The 5,768-nt window shown below is 40.8% G+C and overlaps 1 long non-coding RNA gene across 1 annotated transcript; it reads left to right on the top strand.

The window, feature by feature from the left end:
- Nucleotides 1-283: 283 nt before the first annotated feature.
- On the top strand, nt 284-4,660 carry LOC127292984 (uncharacterized). The gene is made up of 4 exons (XR_007845522.2): nt 284-884; nt 989-1,078; nt 1,161-1,257; nt 1,325-4,660. It is a non-coding gene; the product is annotated as an uncharacterized lncRNA (long non-coding RNA).
- The last annotated feature ends 1,108 nt before the right edge of the window (nt 4,661-5,768 follow it).

Here is a 5,768-nt window from a genome sequence, read left to right as displayed (position 1 = left end):
TTTTTTTGAGCAATTTTTGGGTATTAATTTCATTACAGATTTGTTACTGTACATAGCGCCTGGTACTGTAGATCTGGGAGAGGTAATTCAACTGCCTTTTTTTCTTGCATGCAAAACATTTAATAACCGGAAGTTTCCGGTTGTGTCTTCCGGTTATCTCTCCTCTCCACACATTTGTTTTTTTTTTGCGTTACTGCTTTTTCCTTGAGTTACCGGCTGCCTCCTATGGACTCCTTAATTCACGCCCGTTCCCATTGGTCAAAGCGGTGAGGAGGCCTCGAACAGTCCGGACTCCACGACTCCACTTCTTCCTCTCTAATTTCCACCGCCCCGGTGAAAGAAAACTGGCCGTTGCCGCTCACGTCCTCCGCGGCGCACTCCTCTCCCTCCCTTCCGCACCTCCCGAGCGAGCTCCCGAAGCCGGTGATGGCATCGCGGCGATGCGTGCCGGTCGAGGCGCTGCGCGAGGGAGTTGGGTGGCGGCGGCTCCACCGGCGTCGAGGCGGAACGGCGAACAGGGATCACCGAGGACGGAGACACCCACGTCGACCAGAGGCTAAGCGCGGCGGTGCGTACGTACGCCGCCTGACCTCTCCCTCCTCTACTCTCCTCTCCCTTTGTCCGGCCTCACTTCTTCTTTCTCTGTTAGCGAGCGCAGCGGCGGGCGCACTGGAGGATCTCGACCTACGCCGGCGCGTCCTTTACTCCACTGCTTCTGCCAGCGGTGTACTTTGTCCGCCGCCGCGATCTTGGATCTACTATCACATACGAATGGTGAAAGGATCGGCAGGGATCCGGGGCAAGCAGCACGGCAACTCGCCATGCCCGTGCTGGCTTCTTCAAATGAGACTCGAGATCCTCAGCCTGTTTTGTTGCAGAGATAGGTATGAACCTATACATCCGATTACTCATTGGATCCTTCCATTACTTTAAGCATCACTAACTTTTTTCCTCTTTAACCAATCTGACAACTACTCATCAATTACAGGCAAGTGATGGACTTGCAGAGAGCCGAATGAGGAAATGTTGCTGCTTGGAAAAAACACAAAGTGCGGGATGTGCATCTCAATACACCAAGGTTCCCTAATTAATATGGAGCATCTCTTCACAAAGCATGGATGTATTTGGTTTTGTTTGGTTGATTTATTTTAAACTTGTAGTTAAAATCTTGGGAAAATATCTTCTTACATGACCTGCAGGCCATACCATGGAAGCAAGAAATGACACCATGTGTAGGTATTTGCAAAAAACCTTAAGGTAATTCGTCTGTTTTTCTAATTTTGGATTTGCTGTTGTTGTCATTAGGCTTTTTCAATGCTTGCAGGAAACTGTGCCTTAGAGGGGTTTGAATTGCAAGGTTGCTTCTTAGATGGGTCACATGTTATGAGGAGTACTCCTAAAACCCATTACTTGCCCTCTGAAAATAATATTACCATGCCTGCTTGCTAACTTCAGTTTTGGATTAGTTTTTTTAAAGGAAAATCGTGGGTGCTAAATCTTTAACATTTCTTCGTTATTACAGTTTGATTATAGAAACGGTCTGGATATATATGGATTAATTAGTTCCATGTAAATATTAACCTTAAATATTTTTTTTGCTGCAGATTGACACAAACAGTGGACTGCCAATATCAACTACCAGATTGATCTACATGTCATGACATCCATTTCGTTAGAGAATTTTACTGCCAAAATATATGCAACATCACCTGTAAGTAGTGCTTTGTAGGCAGGTATTCAATATATGTGATAGCATGCCCTTCTTATATATCTTTTTGCAATGATGGGATTTTAGAGAGCCTTTGCATAAATATAAAACTTAAATCTAAGCAAGCAAATCATATGTGTTCAGAGTCCAGTCAAGGTGAAGGTGATCTTGACTGAAATTTTTAGTTCTTTTTGTTTTATTATTCTCTGACACACAAACTCTATTCAGAAATTTTGATGCTCTTGGTCATATGTAATAGTATTTAAATTTGAATGAAAGGCAGAATTGTATTTTTATGATGGGTTGTTGGTCTCCTCGACAATACTAAGTACTGACCAGGCTAAGCTTGGCATTATGTTTTCAAGGGATTTTTCATGTGGCAGTTGTATATGCTGGAAAAAACAGGTAGGCGACATTACCTATCTACATAAAACCTCAGAATTTCTTAAATTTGAGTGTTGAAAATATGTTTCAGTGTGCTCCTAAAATTCAAATAAATAGTGGAACCCCATGCTTACGTGAACATCAGGTTGTTCAGTGTTCATGAGTGTTGATGTATCCATCGCATTTTATAGAGTTCTTTAGTGGCCTAACACTAAGGCTTACTTTAGTCTCCTCTCTATGTCGCCATTACCAAGTGAAAATGTATCAGCATCAAACACTTATGTTTTTATTCTGCATTGGTGAGAGAAATAGCTGCAGCAAGCATCAATTTATTCTTTATGTGCCCTTATATAGTTACAGTGCAGTTAAGTTGTTATTGGCATGTTTAGTCAAGGTGGCATCTATATAGATGGCCACTGTGTGCACCATGAATTATGTGGTTGATTGTATTTCCTCTTTCCCGTAAATTAGTCTGATTTCATATGATCTTATCTTCCGATTCCTCTTATAACCAGGTTGTGGGATATCAGGATATGGTACTCTATTTTTTTTGTGAGATGTATGGTACTCTATATTGATATCCAACATCATTTACTTGAAGATCAATACCATTTTAGGGTGCATGGTCACTTTGGTGAGAATATCATTTTGTATATCAATCAGTCCGGCTTCCGAACCACAAGATCAATTGTGTTGGTTTTCATTGTGTTACCTGCAACACTACAGGTATGTTCTGTTTTCAGTTTGAAGAACCGTCCGTTTTGCTATTGTGATTTCAGTACCACTCATGATGTGCCAAGCAAGCAATGCAGGATCACTTGACTGGATATTTGTGCTTCCATTTTTTGTATGTGTATGTGCTTTTCTTCTTGGTTTCCTAAGTACACGTTGTACAAGTGTAATTGTAATCGCTGATGCTATACTACTTTTGCCATAGTTCAGTGTTCTGGTGTGTGTGCCTCTATCAGACAGTGGTACCTTAGACAAGGCAAGCAAAATTATTGATTACATACTCGGGTTAGTTCCCCAAGCTTCCATAACTTTCACACTATAGCATCGCACATTTCAGATAAGCGCACCAAATCCCTATGGGGCTTCTCAATCTTGCCAGTTTTCCTCTAGACTGTTCCCTTCGTGCTCTGTATTGTGCGTTCTCTAGATCTTAGTTCATTGCACAGCCTCTTCTTATTCACAACTGTTAGTCTTTTATCTGCCATTGCCAGCAGTGGAGAAGATTTTTTCCATTGAAAAGAGAAAAATGCAATTTCTGCAAAGCCTACATTAGTTAGATTTATTTTCCTATATCTAAAGTGTCCCCTACTTAATAGGGTCATATGGTGGTGCTTAAGAACATTCTTTGTTCCGCTGGGTTCAACCTACTTTTTTCAAAGACGACCAAATCGGGGGGCTTTGGTTGAAGATCTCAGATCTTTCGCGCATATGGAGTCAGCCCATCCCGAGCAACACAAGCTAAACCTTTTCATGCACACAGTTATGAGCTTCCAAGTTCTCAAAACATGTTTTCATGTATTTTTTAAATTCAGAGGAATGGTACAACTGTGTACTTAGATAAATATGAGATGGTTTGATCCTGCCTTGCATTGTTTAGGATGGTGAACATATAGAAGTTTCGAATCTATCATAGAAGGTCAAATATCAAAAGAGTAAAATATTTAACTCACTTACAATGAACACACTCAGAATTACACTTCATTATTCGATTTGGTTGTGTTTGAAGATCATGCCTTTTTTATTTTCTTTAAAGCTTATCTAAATAGAAGCTACAGAATAGTGCATGCTTAATTACTTACTGTTCTATATCCTATCGTACATATATTCATGTGTACATATCCAGTCGCAGATCAATATGCCATTTCGAAGGTTCAGTTTCAAAGAACATTCTAAGTTATGACCTTTCTTTGCGGGTTCTAGCGATATATGCAATGAAGTCAGTCTCTACACATCATGATTAAGCAATGTGTTTCTGAATATCGATTTTATGATATATGAGGTGTTTCAATATCGGGGTGATGTTGATTGCACCAACCCAACACGAAAGGGAAGTATAGGCATGTGCCTAATATGAACTCACAAATTCTCGACACTATTTTCAAGACGATGGATGATATGGCAGATGCTGATTTGCTATGTCCTCAAGAATTTCTCCACAAGGTGGATCCTAGAAATTTTCGGCATCATAAGATCTCGCTAAAAGTTGCTGCCTCAATAATGTTACTACAGAATATTAATCAGTCTATTGTACTATGCAATGGTACCAGTCCCATGGTTACTAGATTGGGTATTTGGGTGAATGGGTTCTGGAGGCTAAGATCATTACTGGTAGCAACGTTGGCCACCGCATATATATCAATGATTGTATTGCATGTACCATCCATCAAATGGCCGTTTACATTACAATGATAGCAGTATCCAGTTCGACCTTGCTATGCAATGACAGTTAATAAGAGCTAGGGGTTGACACTTGAACAAGGTTGTTGTTTATTTGCCAAAATTTTCCTCACGGGCAACTTTATGTGTTGTCTCAAGGGTGACCTCCGGGAGAGGATTAACGGTTCTCACTTGACGAAAGCGGAGGTCCAACTGTGGATCCGATAAGTATAGTGTACCATGAAGTGATTGATGATCACTAAGTAATGTTGTGTTCTTCTTTTGTTGAAGCTGTGTTTCATTTCTGTAGACTATATTATAAGTTGACGTACCTCCAATTGCTGAAGAGTTTATTTAAGTGATGAAATGCTAAGTTATCATATATTTTGTTGTAACTGAAACCTCCCCTGGCAGTGTTGTATTTTTCTTTTGGCTAAGCCTTATTTCGTTTCCCTAGACTATTATAAGCTGTATTTCCTTTCCCTAACAGTAATCTTTATCTCCTCTAGATTTTACTTATTTTACATTAGTAGTATTTTTTTCTTTTTAGTTTATTTTCTTTAGCAGATAGAGAAATTCAGAGAAGATCCATGCAACCAGCTGATGTTCCAGTTTATTTTCTTTAGCAGATAGAGAAACTCAGAGCAGATCCATGCAATCAGCTCACGCATGTAAAAGAAATCCAATTCTAACAACTCATGGAAGAGGAACATACCAGTTTGTAGCAGATCAGCTAGATTTGCTTCTTGCTGTTCTCTGTAAGCTGCAGGCGCCCACTAGCTGTCCTCCGTCTAGGGATGTTTCCCCTTATCTGCAGTCCACCTTCCCTGACCTTGCGCGCGCAGACCAAACTGGATTTTTGGTCAACTACTGGACTCCATTGTTGCGTGTGTGCAGACAGGATGGAGAGCGATTTCGCTTCTTCTCTGCGATCTACCATGTGCGGTGACAGAGCCGAGCCCCTCCCTTTCTTCACTTTGGCCTATGCTCCTCTACTGACCCTTCATTCTGGATCATTCTCTACCTTTTTCTTAGAACCACTCCTACATCCTACTCTCTTATTTTCATTGTGCAAACAGAAGACTCCAACGGGCCGAAACAACAAAGGTGGTTCAGCCCATCAAGGACTCCTTTAAGCAATTAAGCCAACGATCAAGAAATAAAAGCACTCCACCATCCGCCGCCTATTTCACTGGCACTTCCATGATACTTCAGCAACCCAAATATTGTATATTTCCACAAAATTCTAACCAACTATCTTGATACCAAGGGCGTGGTCAAGTTTTAG

The sequence above is a fragment of the Lolium perenne genome, chromosome 4 (assembly GCF_019359855.2).
Source record: "Lolium perenne isolate Kyuss_39 chromosome 4, Kyuss_2.0, whole genome shotgun sequence".
Classification (NCBI taxonomy): Eukaryota; Viridiplantae; Streptophyta; class Magnoliopsida; order Poales; family Poaceae; genus Lolium; species Lolium perenne.
This window is presented reverse-complemented; position numbering and strand designations above follow the sequence as displayed.